A 19,277-nucleotide genomic window follows, 5' to 3' on the forward strand; every position below is an offset into this window, starting at 1 on the left:
CCAACATGTCATGCGTGCTCACATATGGGTAAGAATGACCCTTTTCGTGACTGGGCCAAAGTTTTCCAAAGGTTGGGTATCATGCAACGGTTGCCTAGTTGCCAAGAAAAACCATTACCTGAGGGTCAGCATATCGCCAGTGTTGGCAATGGGAGCAATACTACTCCCTCAGGCACTCACAGAGCCTTAAATGTTTTTCTAGATTACCTTTTCCCGCTGGCACAATGCCAAATGGTGCTCCAGGCTGCCTTGCTTTCCCCTCACGTAGACAGCTGCAGTTCCCCAATTAGTACTCCTGGGAGAAGTGGACGTGAGTCCTTTGGGTAGACTGCTGGAGACATCTGGGAGAGAATGACATGGCCTGGGGGAGGATTTTAAACAGGAGAGCATGAGAGCAGCAAGCAAGAGCGCATGGATAATTGGACACTGCAGTGGTGGGAGACCTTGCTATGTGAAAACTGTACGTGTGAATGAAAGCATGAGTGACTCCACACCAGTGTAAACATTTGCAATCTTTCTGATGGGACCATCAGGAAGAATGAAGTAAATGAGAATGCTAGCAGCTGAGGGACTGTATTAGCTAGCATACACACATCTTTTATTGTTTCATCTATTTAAACTCAATAATATTTGGTGTAAGAACTTTCCATGTAGAAGCCCATTCTCCAGTGATGGCTGCTTTGAATAGAAAGTGGTAGGGCAGCGGGTATTTAAAAAAAAGAAAAAAGGACTCACCTGCCGCTGTCCAGCTTCTTGCATGAGCGCAGTCCAGCTCCCAGACTGCACACCCAATCCCGAAGTTGCTCCAATGCTATTACCCGGCATGACAGCATCACCAGGATTGGCCTGAGCGGATTGGTTTAAAGCTCACTAAGCCACATGAGTCTGTGGCTTTTCCCTAACTAGAAATACAATACAGCTGGGTTACAGAAATGTAAGTTTGTATGTTGGGTTGGCCGGCCAAACCAACAAGCGAACTAAGAGTGCCCACCACTCCTCCTCCCTGCTATTGTCACGAGAGGATGGCCCTGCCATATACTCGGGCCACTTGGCCTAGCCAAGGAAAAATAAAATAATACATTGTTTTATTATATTTTATTGTTCATCTGTTGGCTTTTAGCAGTGGGGGCTGACGCCCCTTTGCCACTACGGAGGAGCCGCCCCTGCTCTACTGTCTACCCTCCCAACCCCACCACCTTCACACCTTACCAGGAGAAAAGACAGAGGTGCAGACTAGGTAGTGTTTACAGAGATAGAGGAAGCCGGGAAGACTGGAAGTCTGGGTGTTTCTGTCAGGTTTCTTTGGCCCTGAATATTTATGTAGTTGTGCCTCTTTACATGATCTAACCTTAGGGTAAGAGCAAAGAAAGATCTGGTGGCATAGGATGTAAGTGGAGTATTCAATTCAATTTGTAATCTTTATTCGGTTCTTAAAAAGACACCATAAAAGCACAAATACAAAGTACACACAAAATGTTTAAAAAACGTCAATGAATTTCCATAAAAAGGTATAAATGTTAAAATTATCTGACACTCTAAAAAGACAGGGGGATCATAAATTTAAATGTTCAAGGGGACGAGTGATGTTAGGGGCCAATTTCTCTAGTATTCCTCAGTCTTATTGCTATTCGAATGAAGTTTATGGTACAAAAAAGGGTGTAAGCATCCTCCGCTTCCTGTAAGAACCTCAAGGCCAATCTTGCATGTTTAAACTTTAGGTCTTTCAAGATCCCCACCAGGAACTTGCGTCTTGGCATAGTGTACAATGGGCACAGTAAGACAAAGTGAAGGGTATCCTGCGGAGACCTGTGGTCGCAGCCGCAGGTACCCTTCTCCTCCACAGTGTGAGTGAACCCAGCCGGGACCACGAGGAGGTGGTGGAGCATGTTAAGTCTGAAGCGGGTCATGACGAAGCGATCCTGGGCGTTAAACATGACCCTTAAATAAGGTTCCATGCCATGCTTCTCTGTGAGTTCATTATAGAAAAGGTTAGTTGGTTTATGGTTTTCTTTTTCTGCCCTTGACGACTTAAGCTGTGCGGAGAAGAGTTTTTTCACCAGGGTCTTGCTCTCGGGTGTGATGGAGTCTGGGGATGTAAAGAAGTTAGAGCAATCAATTTCTACTAGAGATTTCTTGACGTATTTCAGCCAGGGGATGGTTTGCCCTTTATCTCTTTTGAGGCAGTCCCCTATGATTTGTCTTGTTAGGGCCGCCTCTGGGTTGGTCCATACTTTGACCCATGCCAGGAGAGGTTTGATTTTAATCTTGTCTTCTATGAAGGTTTCTCCTACTTCTTCATGGATGATGTGGGCCGATACACTCTGCGGGACTTTCAGAATTCTCCTCAAGAATTTATTTTCTTCAATCTGGATCTGCTGTACTTTATTATCCAAGAAGCCCCACACTTCTGCACCATAGGATACTTTCGCACAGCAGATTGACCTATATAGGTTCAATATTTGTTCCGGGGACCATTTTCCTAGTCTTTGCCCGTACCCCATAATGGCTCCTACTGAGGCTGCCAGTTTCATAGAATGCTTTTCTACCAGGGGTTTAAAAGTGAGATGATGGTCAAATATTACCCCCAGGTATGAAAAGGTCTTGACCTGGTCTATTTTATGTGGCCCGATGTGATAGGAAAAAGACCCTTTTGTTGGTTGCCCTGATGACATGATGTAAGATTTTTCCAGGTTGGTGGCCAGGTCCAGTTTGTCCATGAACATGACGAACCCATCAATCAGTTTTTGCAGTCCTAGGGGGGTTCTGGCAAGCAAAACCGCGTCATCGGCGTAGAGTAGTACAGGTACCGCACGATGACCGATTTGAGGTGAATCCACCTTAAGTTTAAGGAGGTCCTTTTCCAGCGAGTTGATATAAATGGAAAAAAGGAAGGGCGCGAGGATACATCCCTGCCTTACTCCACTCGAGCAAGTGAAGGGGTCGGTCTTATTACCCTCTTGGTTGTACCTCACACTTGCAGTGGTGTTCCGGTGGAGATTTTGCAGGGTGTCTACTAGCGGTTGGTCCACCCCCAATTCTAATAACATGGCCCAAAGCTTGCTCCTGTTTACACGGTCGAAAGCCGCTGAAAGGTCCATGAACCCCATATGAATGGACCCCTTCCCGGCGATGGTATATTTGGCTATCAGGAGGTATAAGTTTAAGCATTGATCGGTGGTAGATCTACCTTTCCTGAAGCCGTATTGCGTTTCCGAGAGGACGTGATGCTCCTCGGCCCAGTCTTGCAGTCGCTGTAGGATGACTCGCCCTAGTACCTTTGCTGTCACATCTATGAGCGAGATGGGTCGGTAGCATTGGGGGTCGTCACGGTTCCCTTTCTTGTAGATTGGAACTATGGTCGCCGTTGACCAGGACTGAGGCATTCCTGCCACCACTGCCTCGTTTAGTACCCTGGTGAGCAACGGTGCCCACAGATCGGGTCTACTTAGGTATAGGTCTGGTGGAATTCCGTCCGGACCCGGAGCTTTGTTTTTGCTGAGCCCAGTTATTCCCATTTCAACTTCTTTCAGGGAGAAGTCCAACTTGGCCGGCTGATGATCCCTAGGTGCATCCTCCAGGGTTAGGTGACTTGAGTGGTTATATAGACTCTGGAAGTGGGTCTGCCATTGTTCCGGCAAGATGATGTTCATAATTTTTGGTGCCCCTTGGTCCTGGAAACATGGGGAATTAATCACTTTCCAGAAGCTTGCAGAGTCTTTCCTTTCGGCTGCATCCCTTAAATCTTCCCAGGCCTGATTTTGTAGGCTTTGCTTACGTTTCTTCAGAGCTTTTTTATATTCAGCTCTGTTCTGTGCCACCATGATCTTGTCCCTTGGTTTGGAGTGGAGGCTATCCTTCAATTTTTGGAGCGCCCTGGTGCAATTCGAGTCAAACCAGCGGGGATTTGAATACGTTTTGTTAGACCCAGTGGTCTTTAAAGAGTTATTTACGTGGTACGCGATTTCTTCGAATGCCCTGACCACCCGAGCACCACACACACTTGGGTCCAGACAGTTATCTATTGCAACTGAGGCCTCTGTTAATAATTTTTTGTAAAATCTATCCCCATCGATTTTGGCCCATTTGATTCTTCTTCCCTGGTCCACTGCTTTTTCCATGATGTCAGATCTCTTTGGGCACGAGTTAAAATCAAAACCTTCAATTGTGATAATGACCGGGTTATGATCACTAAAGCTGCTGGCCTCGACTGTAGTGTTACTGATGTTTCTTTTTAGAATGGGGGAGACTAGAATAAAGTCAATATAGGAGTGGCAACCTCTTCCTTTGTATGTTGAGGTCAGTTCTCCTTTTTCTCCCAGTTCCACAAGGTCTAAGGTTCGGGTTAAGTTATGCCTTTTCGTTAGTCTCTCTAAGTCCCATCCCTCTTTTGAATGTACAAAATGTGGGCCTTTCATTAAAGTGCATCTTGACCAGTCTTTGTTGGAGGGTTTTAATCTATCACATAGATGGCAATTAAAATCTCCCATTAATATTAAACTTGGGAGGTTTGGTGTCTTATTTAAAAGGTTCAAATTTCTTAGACATTCATCCAGTTCCTTTACAGCTATTCCCTTCTCCGTTGTTGCAGAAGCATTATACCAGTTAACTAGGAAAAAGGTTAATCTTGGTGAGGTGAACCTTAATGCTTGAAGATTATGTGAGGCCCATTTGATGTCGGACCAGGTGCCCTTAATGTCTAAGTTGACGTATATAGCGAGTCCCCCACTGGCTCTCCCGGAGGTTACTTTTTTAGCTGGAACGAAGAAACTTTTATAACCTTCCAAGCTGTAATCGTTTAGTTCGGTAGCCCAGGTTTCTTGCAGGCATATAATATGGAATTTATTTATGTAGCTAAGCCATTCCTGCGATTCAAATTTGGCCGCTAGTCCTGCAATATTCCAAGATACAACTAGTAATTTTACTTGGGTCATTTCCTTTGGGGTTCCTTTCGTGTCTCCTGATGGGAGCATTGAATGTTTTCCCGCTTCCATTGAGGTGACAAGGACGGGATGTATACTACTGGGAGCAACTGATCTGCTGTGGGCAACTGGTCTACTCTGTTTGTTGGTTGTCCTATGTTTTGGGGGATTTGTCCACTCTCCTTTTCCCTGACTTGTGTTTGGTGGTTTGAAACTGCCTCCTTTACCGGGCACAAGTTCTGGTCCGTTGCCTACCCCCTTTCTCCTTCCTTTTGATGGTGGGCTTACCTCCTTCCACCTTGCGATCTTAGGGGATTGATTATCCCGTCCATGTCAATCAACCCCTTCAAGTGTGCTGAACCTATTCCAATGTGCATACTGCATTAGGGCGGAGTCATAATTTGGCATGACAAAGTTTGGTCTTTGCCATTGGGGTGGTCCATATTGAGGGCCCATGGGGGGTATACTAGTCGGTGGTGGTCTATTGCTCTGCCTGGGTCTTTGAAATGCAAAGGGGTAAAAGTAAGATAGATGAACCGGGTGAATTTGTGAGCGAGTATAGCTCGGGGGGGGGGCATTACAGATAAAATTGACTGCTGCCATATCTCTGAAATTTACCGTGATTATGTCCCCTGCTATGGTCTTAGTGCCTTTGCCAATCCACTCCCCCCTTCTTACAGATAGAATTTCCCCATAAATATTAGGGGGCAAGGGTCTATGCATTTGTAGCCACTGTGCACACTTGTTTTTCAGTTCTACTTGTGATTCCCGTTGGCCCTCCCTTAGAGGTGGGACTCCTGTTAAAACAACTACAAAGGGCAGTGCTTCAGGCGGTAGGTTAATTGTCCTGAAGCGAGTAGCTGTTTTATTTTCTTTGGTAGTTGTCGTAGGGGGAGTCGGGTTGATCTTTGGGTTCGCTTTAGGTGTTTGAACATTGTTTCCTTCCAATGTTTGGGAGGGTCCCGGGGGTAATTTATTATTTTCAGTGGTTATTTGTTTGTTGCTTTTACCTGTGTTCGGTGTGGGAGCAGCCTTTTGCGTGTCTTTGACACTTTTTTGGGTGACTCTGTTGGAGGTCTTTGCCGCCGCGACGGGAGTTGTAGACGCCTTATCTTTAGTTAGGCTTTTGGATATGACATCATTCTGTTTTGTTGGGCCGCCTTCTTGCGCTAGCTGGGTTTTTGAGCCAATCCCCCTGTTATTTACGAGTGATGTTAATCTGTCTATTTTGGCTATGAGGGGTTTTAGCAGCGCATTAATGGAATGCTCAAGGTCAGCCACCATATTGGTGATCCAACAGGGTATTCCCGGTGTAGATGGGTTTATGGGCGTTACCAGATTGTGGTTTCTGGTTTTTGATGATCCTTTTTTGCCCCCGCGTTTGGGGCCTTCCTTGTGCAAGATTTTCTCTGTACTATAAGAGTTATTATTATGGTTATTTGTTTGTGCGCCAGATCTCTTGCTACTAGTTTCAGCAGGCGCCTGAGCACAAGGTAGGTCAACGAAAGAAGAAGGGGAGAGGGGCAGGCTAGTATCCAGTTCCTCTGCCAGCTCTCGGGAAGCCTCAGATAAGTTGATAAGGGATTCCTGGGTTTCCTGAATGATTGTCACAGGTGGTAGGGACATTCTTCTTTCTGTATTTGCGATGGCATTAGATACCGCCCCTATGGTTTGTTTGAGCATTTTGTCGATGGCGGTTAAAGTTGGTAAAGGCGGCGGCAGGTCCGTTTTGGCTTTTGTGCTTGATCTTAGAGTAGGCATCTTGGGCTTCTTGGCGGTCTTCCTCATGGTCTGCAACGCCAAGTGCGTGAGTGGATTTGTCTATTACAAGTGAGTCCGGATGATAGCCTAATATACAAGATGCAGTGTGCGACTTTAGGGGGTGGCCCAGCCCGGCCTCTTCTGGCCTCTGAGGGCCACAGAGGGCCCGCCCTTTGCCCGGGCTTCGCTCGGCGTCCCGCTCGCGTCCCGCTACACGCCTCCCTGTTGTAGTTAAGCCAAGCGTTGCGGCCGGGGGGCGTGTCTTGGTGGGGGCGCGGCCGTGCACACCTGTGCAACGCAGGGACTCCTGGTCTTGGGAATCCCTGCAGCTCGCGCCCTCTGCTAGATCCGATGTTTCCTCCTCCTCCTACCGCAGCTGTTCCCAGTCAGCCGGCCTCAACCCCACGCCTCACGCCGCGCAGCGGCACCCGCGAAGCGGGTGCTGCAAGTTGTTACCTTGCGGCGGGGCGGTCAATCCCTCCTGGGATACGGGGAGGCCAGCTGGCTAACACGGGCAGTTCGGCAATATGGCGATGTGGCGATTTCAAGGGCAGCAACACCCGGTACGTTCCTTCCTGCAAGGGTTCCCGCTTAATGCTGAAAAGCGTCCTTCTTTGTAGAGCTGGTCGGCCGGGGGGCGTGTCTTGGTGGGGGCGCGGCCGTGCACACCTGTACAACGCAGGGACTCCTGATCTTGGGAGTCCTTGCAGCTCGCGCCCTCTGCTAGATCCGATGTTTCCTCCTCCTCCTACCGCAGCTGTTCCCAGTCAGCCGGCCTCAACCCCACGCCTCACGCCGCGCAGCGGCACCCGCGAAGCGGGTGCTGCAAGTTGTTACCTTGCGGCGGGCGGTCAATCCCTCCTGGGATACGGGGCCTCCTGGGATACGGGCTTGTGCCTCTATACATGATCTAACCTTAGGGTAAGAGCAAAGAAAGATCTGGTGGCATAGGATGTAAGTGGAGTAAGATCTGGTGTCATAGGATGTAAGTGGAGTAAGATCTGGTGGCATAGGATGTAAGTGGAGTAAGATCTGGTGGCATAGGATGTAAGTGGAGTAAGATTGGAGTAATATCTGGTGGCATAGGATGTAAGTGGAGTAAGATCTGGTGGCATAGGATGTAAGTGGAGTAAGATCTGGTGGCATAGGATGTAAGTGGAGTAAAGATCTGGTGGCATAGGATGGAGGTGGAGTAAGATCTGGTGTCATAGGATGTAAGTGGAGTAAGATCTGGTGTCATAGGATGTAAGTGGACTAATTTCTGGTGGCATAGGATGTAAGTGGAGTAAGATCTGGTGGCATAGGATGTAACTGGAGGAAGGATAGATGCAGAGCAGGTGGTTACAAGCAATTTCTGAATTGAGCTATTTAGTACTGTGGGTGGGACTATCGAGGATTGTTAGAGCAGAGCATCCAGGTTAGGGGGGGGTTGTGTGGTGCAGTGACTGGATGGTTGCTCATTGCACTCCTGCTTATACATTTCTATTAATCTAACACATTTTCATCCATCATATATGTTATGCATTTCAGTAATGCGGAATGTTGTAGTGTAATAATCCATTCATTTCAAAATGCTACTTCAACTTTGTATTGAAAAGTGTGGAAGGTGGAAAATATTTTGATCAGAGAAGGATCATAAATGAACATAAGAATGTCCTAAAGTTGTAAGGGTCTCACATATTACATATGGATTCATGTCACACACCCATGTCAACCATTACCCCTGCTCGTTTGGAATGCCTTTTAGCCATCCCACCATCAATTATTGCCCTCTGCTGCCCCTAATACTGCCCCGTTCAGATCACGCATTCCAGTCCTACATGCCTGTCTCTCTCCTAACACCAAACATAGTTTTCATCCTGTCATGGCACCATCAGCATGCCACCATTCGGTGATCGTGTCAAGGCACCAACACCACTTCCCTTTTAAACTTGTCAACTCTTTTTTACCCATCTCCCATATCACCCAACTCCATCTTCACCTGCCCTATATCCACTCCTCCCACCTGTCCCTGTTCTCAACCCTCCTCATCATGCAACTCATGTCCTTTCCTATCACCTATACACTGCATGCCCCATCAATCACTTGCCCGCCTTCACCTTTTGTTAACCATTACCTGTAAAACACTTTTTATACCTGTTTTCTGCTCCCACCTGTGGCTTATCCCCTGTCCTAAAGCAAATACATCATTCAGTGCTGCCTTGCAGCAGTAGCCCCTGAAGCAGTGCAATCTTTAAGCACAGCACAAACATTGGAGCCTTCAGCCAAACTCCTGCAGTGCTCTCTCCAGCAGCACCTAATGCACAGCTGCCCTCCCGTAAATCCTTCATGCAGCGCTGTCCTCCTGTAAATCCTTCATGCAGCGCTGCCCTCCTGAAAAAGCTTCATGCAGCACTGCCCTCTTGAAAACCCTTCATGTGAAGGGTGTTATTGCTGTAGATTTAAGATTTTTTTTCATGCTGACGGTAAGGTCAAAAATGGAGAGCCCGATAGAGACCCGTGTCCGCATCTGCTTTTCAGAACTGCAGATTGAATCCGTCGTGCACACGTAAGTTCTTTCCCCGAGGCCCCTAGCCGACTTTGTAGACTAATCACTTGTTTCTTTAGATAACATCAAACGTGCCTCTCTCTTCCCTTTTTTCCAGCGGCTTCGCGCGGCTGAGTAATACCCGCGTGAAACAAACAAAAAACTCCCCGGCTCTGTCCGAAGTGCAGCCGTCTAACTTGTCATACGGCGTGCAGGTAGGAGACGTGCTTTTAATCATTGTACCAACCCGCGGCCACATAATGGGTTCCCGCGGCCTGATGCGATGTTTACTTTCTTTCCTTTCAGTTGATAAAAAGAATGTGAGCCATGTCACGATCTGACTGCGCACCGCTTTGTGGGCGCCCTGTGCCTTGACATCTCAGCAACTTTTTACAGGTATTTCACCATTTAGAAGCACGGAAGCTCTCTATGTGCTTTTGGTGTTTGTGTCTAATTAGCACACCCAGTTGCCCTGACTGCCACTCGATTTATTTTATTTATTTTATTTCTACAGACAGTTTCTCTTGATTTACAGTCTACCTCCAATCCCTTAAATCCCTTTGCTCGCTGTGCAGGTAAATTGCCTTTATATTTCTGTGGACAGACAGAGAGGTTTCTTAAATTGTGACACTACTAGTTTGACACCACCCTTTCTAATTTTTTCACAGTGAAGTCTATACCCAGTCCCTGTCCTGAGGCGAACCTGCAATTCTTATGGTTCGAAACGCGTTGACCCTCAGCCTGTGACAAGAAAGAAGGGTGCAGCTAGGGATCAACTAATTCCACTGTTGTGGGCCCTTGTTTGCAATCATATAAAATACTCCGTCACAGGTTTTGTGAGATAGGGAGGCAGTCTTATCCCACCTTTAGTTCCGCCTGTCCACTGGTATTTTAGCTAAAGGACTGGCTTCTCCCTTTATGTCTTGTGTAATGTTTTTTGATCGCAATGGATTTGGAATGTATGTACTGTGTACTAAGTCTTATTTTGGTGTCATGTAACTTTGAGTATTCATTATCAATGTTTGTATACCTGTATTTATTGTGCACACAATTGTGTGTTTTTGACTTGACTGTTTTGACAGTTTTTTTCTTTGAAGACATGTTCTTATGAATCCTTGAAGCTTGATTATAAATGAAAATAAATGTTTTGCTAAACAAATTGGTGGGTCACGCAGCATACATGGGCTGTGTGGGTCCTAATTTCCCTTAAAATTATCCTGGCTAGCCACTCTGTTCTGTTTTGCAATTGTTGAGGTCCAGGCAGGTCAGTTGTAGGACCCAAAATCTTCCTTGTGTATACGTGCTCACAGCACTGGCAGGACCTGGCCCACCTAAAGCCTTGCTAAACCCTAATAATCATTTAGGTTTCTTTGTGCTATACAAAACTGAAAAAAAAATAATAGTATTGAATTTATACACAACTGTTCTATTCTCGCTGTGAAGGTCAATTATCCCCCCCCCCTCATGTGCCGCTGTGGGCTCGGCTGGGCAGTGTCTGGAGTCTTATATCCGACATGCCCGAGTTTTTCACAGGTCTTTAAAGACCATTTGCATACCTTTGTAAACTGGTTACCAAGGCTTAATTTTTTATTCAGGTTCCAGTACCCCCTAGAACTCTGTCTATACTTTACATTTGTATTTTAGAGTTACTGACATAGAGTGAGAATGCATTTCATCAAAATGAATGTAAAGTAGGGTTGCCAGCACAGCCCTCCTCGACCCTCAGTCCGGTCCCCACTCTCAAACAGTACCCTGCATGACCCCCCGGCACTACCCTAAACCCTAAAGCACTACCCTACACTACACAAACACTACAACACTGCCCTAAACTCTAATACACTACACCAGCACAACCCTCCCCCGACCCCCAGTCCAGTCCCCACACTAAAACACTACCCTGCACGACCCCCGTTCACTACCCGAAGCCCTAAAACACTATCCTACACAAAAACCACAACACTACCCTAAACCCTAAAACACTACCCCCAGCACAACCCTCCCCCGACGCCCAGTCCGGTCCCTACACTCAATCACTACCCTGCACAACCCCCCAGCACTACCCTAAACCCTAAACACTACTCTACACTACACAAACACCACAACACTACCCTAAACCCTAAAACACCAGCATGACCCTACCCCAACCCCCAGTCCGGTCCCTTCTCTCAATCACTACCCTGCACAATCCCCCAGCACTGCCCTAAACACTAAAACACTACCCTGGATTGCTACTGAAAGTGGAGTGTGAGTTTAAACGTCCTGAGGCGGAAAGCCGGGACCTTTATTGCTGCTATTTTGCATATTGCACGAGCGCTTTTTAACATTGCTAAAATCGTTTTTATCTGGTTTTAAATTGTTTGCTGAATAATAGTGAGACAATCCCGTGTGCCTCTCACCAGGATGTGCCCCTGATCTCCCCCAGTGCAGCCGAGTAAGCGCTGCCGGGGTCCCTGCCATCTTGGGTGAGGGCAGGAGCAGGGCGAGCAGGCGAATGCTCAGCCCCTCCCACCCTCCCGCCCCTCGCCAGTACAAAAGACCCAGCGCACATTCCCTCAGCGATTGCTACTGAAAGTGGAGTGTGAGTTTAAACGTCCTGAGGCGGAAAGCCGGGACCTTTATTGCTGCTATTTTGCATATTGCACGAGCGCTTTTTAACATTGCTAAAATCGTTTTTATCTGGTTTTAAATTGTTTGCTGAATAATAGTGAGACAATCCCGTGTGCCTCTCACCAGGATGTGCCCCTGATCTCCCCCAGTGCAGCCGAGTAAGCGCTGCCGGGGTCCACGCCATCTTGGGTGAGGGCAGGAGCAGGGCGAGCAGGCGAGTGCTCAGCCCCTCCCACCCTCCCGCCCCTCGCCAGTACAAAATGGAGCCACCACGCCGGAAGCGCAGCGGACGGGCGCAGCGGGCGCGCCGTCAGCGCGCCGAAGGCGCGCCTAAGGCAAGCCCGTCTGCGCCCGTCCGCGCCAGGCCGGGACCCGGGGCCATAATCCCTGCCCCCCCCTCAGCCTTTCACGACCTCTGAGCAAATGCCCCATCACCTACTCAGGGAGCGAGCTAAGAAAACTCAACACCGCTTACTGTCAGAACCAAGCATCATGTGCACAACTTGAACCCCTAAGCACCTTGGGACCAGTTAGCTGCAGGAACTGCCACTGGCTGAGCAACCCCTGGCACTGCCCCACCAATCTCGCTTCCCAAGAAGTAACTCTAAAATGTATCTATCTTAACGCAAGGTCCCTCCCCAAACATGCAATCGAGGTATGGGACATTCTAGAAAATGATCAACCAGACCTAGCCTTCATCACGGAGACTTGGCTAGATAGCCACAATACCCCGGATATTGCCACGGCCCTCCCAGACAATTACAAAATTCTCAACTTGAACAGGAGGAAAAAGAGGGGAGGAGGGGTAGCACTGCTGTTTAAAGACGCACTTACCTGTAGACAAGAAATGATCACTCAGGTCAAACCCCACGAAGTTATGGCTTTTTCCTTATCTATTAACACCACCATCCTATTTGGGGGAGCTGTCATCTACAACCCTCCGGGCTGCACTTCAGAATTCAATACACATCTCCTGGCACAAGTTATGCCAATTTGCCTTCAGAACAAAAATATATTACTCCTAGGGGATTTTAATATCCACTATGAGGATAGTAATAACCCCCTCACTAAACAATTAACTGAAAATATGGAGATACTGCAGCTATCTCAGAGAATTAGGCAACCAACCCACCGGGCCGGACATACCCTTGACCTGATTTTCTCCAATATTAACCCTATTTCCATTACAGGGATAAGACCATTACCGTGGACTGACCACTCTATGGTTGAATTTGATATTCACCTACCGGTCAAGAACGTTAGGCCCTCCTATCAGACAGAAACCCACAAAAGAAGTTATGCAAACTTCAGTGTTGAAACTTTTAGGAAACACTTTGTACATCCCCCTACCGGAGAAATAAGTGTTGATGAAGCAACAGATAGACTTCAGGACCACATCGCAACAGCTCTTGAGCACTGCACTCGAAAGTGTCGATATTCCAAACCCAGGCGCACCATGTCAGAAAAGTGGTACAGCCAGGAATTGAAGTCACAAAAAAGGAAATGCACCATGCTGGAACACAAATGGAGGTTATCAAGATCCCAAGAGACCAGATCAATTTACAAAAAAGAACTGTCGCAATATACAAAAGCCATTAGGAAGGCTAAAAAGGACTACTTTTCTAACAGAATCCTAATGAATAAAGACTCCTCTAAAGAGCTATTTAAAATAGTTAATGAGCTTTGTAGCCCGCCCAGTTTATCATCTAACTTGATTCCCTCGCAAATCAGTTGCGACAATATGAACAACTTCTTTTGTGAAAAGATAGACAAGATCTATTCTTCCTTCCCCAATCCCGAGACGGGCTTCCCGGTGGACCACGAACCACACACCCCCCATGCGCAGTGTTCTAGCTTCGGCCCGTTCTCTGAAGAGGAAGTGGGCAAAGCAATGCTTGAAATTAAATCTGGCTCCCCGCTGGACCCGTGCCCCCACCATATCTTCCGGCAACTCATTCCTCTAATTTTCCCGGCAGTTACCCTAGTGCTGAACCACTCACTAGAAACGGCAGAATTTCCATCCAGCTGGAAGAACGCCACAGTCACCCCTCTTCTAAAAAAAGCAGGTCTTGATATCAACAACCCGGCCAACTATAGACCCATTTCCCAACTCCCCTATTTGTCGAAAGTCTTAGAGAAGCTGGTCAACAGGCAGCTGGTCAGTTTTCTCGAAACTAATAACCTCCTAGACATCACTCAAACAGGTTTTAGGGCCAACAACAGTACAGAAGCAACTCTCCTGGCCGTGCTTGACAACATCAGAATGCATGTGGACCAGGGGAAAACAGTTGCCCTAATCCTGTTAGACCTCTCGGCGGCATTCGACACTGTCCCACACAATCTGCTCCTGGAAACCTTAGCATCCAAGGGCATCAGGGACAGAGCTTTGGGATGGCTGCGGTCTTTCCTATCGGAAAGATCACAATCGGTGTACCTGGGCAAGTTCTCATCCCCTCGCCGGGTGATCAAATACGGGGTCCCGCAGGGGGCCTCGCTAAGCCCCACCCTGTTCAACATTTTCGTGTCTTCCCTTGCTGGAATTTGCAGAAAATGGGGGGTTGAAATCTGCTCCTACACTAATGACACCCAACTCACTGTAATCCTGGACGAGAAGGATAACCCCAAGGATAGGCTTCTAAACTGTCTCTCTGATTTGGCTGATTGGATGCATAAGCACTACCTCAAGCTAAATGCAGACAAATCGGAGATACTACTGTTCGGAGGCCACACTCAGCTATGGAATGACACCTGGTGGCCTGAAGCCCTGGGTATCCCTCCTGCCCCGACACCCACTGCAAGGAACCTTGGAATAACTATTGACACCTCCCTCTCCATGAAAACTCACGTAGCCACTATATGCGGCAAAGGCTTTGCAACCCTGAAAATGCTTAAAAGAGTCTTTCCATGGATTCCAATAGAATGCAGACGGATCCTAGTTCAGTCTCTCTTGATGAGTAGGCTGGACTATGGAAACTCCTTGTTCGTAGGCATGGCAGAGTACCTATTCACTAAACTCCAATTGGTGCAGAATGCAGCAGCCAAGGCCATTTGCATGAAAAGAAAATATGACTCGGCCTCCAACTGCCTGCGTGAGCTACACTGGCTGCCAATGAAGCAAAGAGCAACTTTTAAAATGCTATGTATCACTCACAGAGCGCTGCACAAGAAAGGCCCTCTCATACTGAGAAACAGGATCCATTTCTACACTCCCACCAGAAATCTCCGCTCACAAATCTCGGCTCAAGCGAGCATCCCCCGGGTTAGGAAAGCCAGGATGGGTGAACGAGCCTTGTCCCATGTCGCTGCAAGGAAGTGGAACGAATTGCCTGTGGCCCTCCGACACACAGAATGCCACCTGGCATTTAGGAAGCAACTAAAAACCTTCCTCTTCCCCCACTCTGACTAAACTCTACGATACCCACTGCACCCGCACTTTAGCAATTTCAGCGCCGTGATATCCCTTTGGGATGATTGTTAGCGCTCTACAAGAAACCTAAATAAATAAAATAAAATATACTACACAAACACCACAATAGTATAATAAATAAGGCATAAAAATAGTATAATAAATAAGGCACCGATCTACCATTCAGCATGCAGCTTGAATAGAATGTTAATAGTATTCTGGGTAAAGTACAGTAGTATTCAAATTGTTTGTATTCACTAAATGTTCTGCATTTGAAATGAAGACTATGCAATTACAAATAAGTATGTGCTTAGTATTCTGTTAGTATTCAAGAAGTACCACTCACATATCAGTAGTCTTCATGCACTAGCCTTCCCAAAGAGAACACTATTGAATAATAAAATTGGCATAAAATAGTCTTCGAATACTATAAAAAGACAGGTTAACCACTAAATGTAGTATTCAACTTCGGCAAGGGCAGCTTTATTTACAGTGTGTGCGTATTTCAAAAGATGAATTCCTGCTAATAAGTCTTTCAAAGACTGGATTACTGCTGTGAAATCATTACTGTGATAGGCAAATATACCTGCCGGATGCCTCTTTTTGCTGATGAGCACATATTTTTTTTGGGAATGTTTATTTCCTGTCTGACGGAACATTGAACTGCCATTAAAGTCATTTAACTGAACAACTGAATTCCTTTTCAAAACTGTTATACTTCAATGGTTCCTTTTCTACAGTGATAGGCACACTATAAACTAAAAGTGCCTTCACTACTTTACAACAGAAGACTTTATTGTTTTCCTGAATTTGTCTTCTAAGACACTCAACCAAGTAAAAGTGCCTTTCTTTTTGGGTTTACGTCTCATTAACTTACATCCACTGGTGATAGGCACTCCATTTTGTCTCTTCATACACCTGTAACTTTTAATCCTCGACAAAATGCAAAATGTCACTCCACCTCCATTTTATCTCACTAATCCAGGAGAACCACTGAAAGATTACCACTGGCTAACCATTCAAAATAGGGCTAAATTCAAAGCATTATGCATAGTTTATAAGACCCTGCAAGATCAAGGACCGCGCTTCCTCAAAAAACTACTAATTCCTTATAACCCGTCTAGAACACTTAGGTCCTCCTCACTGAACCAACTTGTGGTTCAACGAAGTAGAACAGTCTCATGGGGTGATCGCCGCTTTTCTATCGCAGCCCCTAAAATCTGGAACTCCTTACCGAACCACATTAAAATAAGTTCCACGCTCCTCCAGTTCAGAAAGAAACTGAAGACGTGGTTATTCAACCAGTAAACCCAGATACCAATCTGCTGATCAGGGATACACAGCATTGCATACCAGCGCCGAGACGCCTACGGGTATTTGCACGCGCTCTATAAATATCATTAAATAAATAAATAAATAAATAAACCATCTATTCGCTGGTCCAAGTGGAAAAAAAGTCTTAATTAAGCAAGAGTATGTGGAGTTACTTTAAGTGCCGGGAGAAAGTCTGGTTTACGCTTACACTGTTTGGGCTCCGAGGGACAAGATGTGTATGAACACTTACCTGATCTGAGTGACTGTGAGTCAGATTGCCTAAATGAGTTTGAGATATGTTAAAAAAATACTTGATAAACATTACCTTCCTAAGGTGAGTACCATTTTAGAGAGGTATCATTTTTGAAGCGCATACAAAAACCTCGAGAATCTGTTGAGGTATATGTTACAGATTTCCGAAAACTAGCTTCAACGTGCAAATTTGGGAGTTCTGTTGATGAACGATAAATTTATGATAGGTTGCAACATAGAGAAAGTTAAGGATGAGTTGTGGTAGAAGGATGACATGAGGGATCGCACCACTGTTAAGGCAGCAGTGCGAAAGAGGGTGAGCATTGTCGCTGGCTTCAATGTAGCTCTTTTGAAAAAAGTGTAACCAAGAGGTTGCTTGCAGGTAATAAAAGTAATAGTAGGAGGTTTGGTGGGGAGTACTGGGCAGTGGTAAGCATCACAGGAGACTTGGTAGGCCTTCAGGGTGATATGATGGTAACTGGTCCAGCGAAGCCCAATGATATGTACTGATGGTTCTGCAGGACCTAACCTGAACAGTCTCTACATCAGGACCTTCGGATGAAAGCATCATCATCTCCCACACCTGCAGGGGAGCTGAAATCCTGAACACTGTGGGGCTGGCCTGGGGCTACTTGTCTTGTGTGCGAGCTAGACTTTCCTTCATCATGGGGTCCTGATCCAGGCGAACTCTAAAATGAAAACACCAGATGGTCAACATTTCCTAGTTGGTCGTTATCAAATCAAGTGGGCAGTCAGTTATATACAATTGCTATGTCATGTAGTATGGTTAATTATGAGCAAAACTGTGCCTTATGGACGCGATATGGGCGAGGTCTTCCTGAAAGTAATATTTCAGATAGAAGAGCCTTGTGTATTAAGACCTAGTCGTCTCCCTGTCGGAACAATGCGAAATATTACTTTCAGGGAGACTACGTGACATAGCGATCGTATGTATAAACACGCTTGCTTTTATTAGTTGCAGCGTTTTGGTTCATTTGAATTTACTAATTTCTCATTTTTGACATTTAGGATTATTAGGAGTGGCATACACAGGGCTGGTCCCTGCATGGTCCTGACGCAGAGCTAGGGGTTGGCGTGAAACATGTTGATCTTACATTGAATTATTAGCCATTAATAGTTAGTCCTTTAGTGTAACACCCCATTTTCATATACATACCTAGGAGATATAATAAAATATTTTCAGCCCACTAGTAACGTATTCCACTCCACCACACAGTGCACTACACTCAGGGCCAGATGTAGGTAGGCTTTTACCGGGTGGTAACGGCCGAAAATCGGTAAAATCGGCCGTTACCGAGAAAATGAGATGTAGGAGGCCATGATTTACCGACTTGTGAAAATCCGAGTCGGAAACATACCGACTCGGTAAGAATGACCCGGTAAAATTACCGTGTCGGAATATACCGTATACATAAATACCGAGTTGGTATTCTCCGACTCGGTAAATCAGGAACGGTAAAAATTAGCCATGGAGATGTAGGTAAGCAGAAAAATACCGATTCCGCCGAAAAACGGTATTAATTAGTCGGAATTTACCATGCATTCAAAGCAGGTGGTAACCAAGGGAGGGCTATAAAAAAAGTCCCAAAATGCACCTCAGGACCCATGATGGCGGCTTTTTACGTCATAGCAAGACGGCAGAGACTACAGGCAGCAGGACAGAGAGAATGGCTAAGGGAGGAACAAGTGTACAGGCAGAGGATAACACTGTTCCAATTGACAGAGCCTGAAATACTGCAGAGGTACAGGCTACACCCAGACACCATCAAGCAATTGATCAGGGACCTACACCCTCTCCTGGACCACCCAACACCCAGGGCCCATGCGATCCCACCTCATGTCCAGGTGCTATGTAGCTTACACCTGCTGGCCTCAGGGAGCTACCAGAGTGTGATAGCTGCAGTGGGTGGCGTGTCCCAGGGCTGCCTGTCCCGCTTCTTCAGGCGGTTTATTGACGCCATGATGCAGAGGATGGGGCATTATATTTCATTCCCTGTTACACCGGCAGAATTAGCCAAAACCAAGACTGACTTTTATCACCTGGCACACTTCCCTCACGTGATCGGCTGCATCGATGGCACCCACGTCCCACTCTGTCCACCTGCAGCCACAGAGCACATATACCGGAATCGCAAATCGACGCACTCCATCAACGTCCAGGTCATATGTAATGCAGGTAACCTCATCACTGACATCGTAGCCAAGTTCCCCGGAAGTAGCCATGATTCATTCATCTTCCAGAACAGTGGAATATACACGCGCCTACATGCTGGAGAATTCGGAAATGGATACCTGCTAGGTAAATCACATTGACACACCCTGACACTCACATTAGATCTACGTCTCATGTACTTGCAATTAATGTCTATCTTTCTCCCCCTAGGCGACAGTGCATATGCCCTGCGGTCCTTCGTGCTCACTCCCTACCTCAACCCATCCACCAGGAGTGAAAGGCGATACAACGTGGCTC

The 19,277-nt window shown here is 46.5% G+C and overlaps 1 protein-coding gene across 1 annotated transcript in view; it reads left to right on the forward strand.

Annotated features, from left to right (window-relative positions):
• The window catches only part of LOC147736696 (lectin-like), a 111,462-nt gene that overhangs the window by 68,846 nt on the left and 23,339 nt on the right, over positions 1–19,277 (forward strand). The gene's annotated exons all lie outside the window — the stretch shown is intronic.

This window comes from Lissotriton vulgaris, chromosome 1_2, assembly GCF_964263255.1.
Source record: "Lissotriton vulgaris chromosome 1_2, aLisVul1.2, whole genome shotgun sequence".
NCBI lineage: Eukaryota > Metazoa > Chordata > Amphibia > Caudata > Salamandridae > Lissotriton > Lissotriton vulgaris.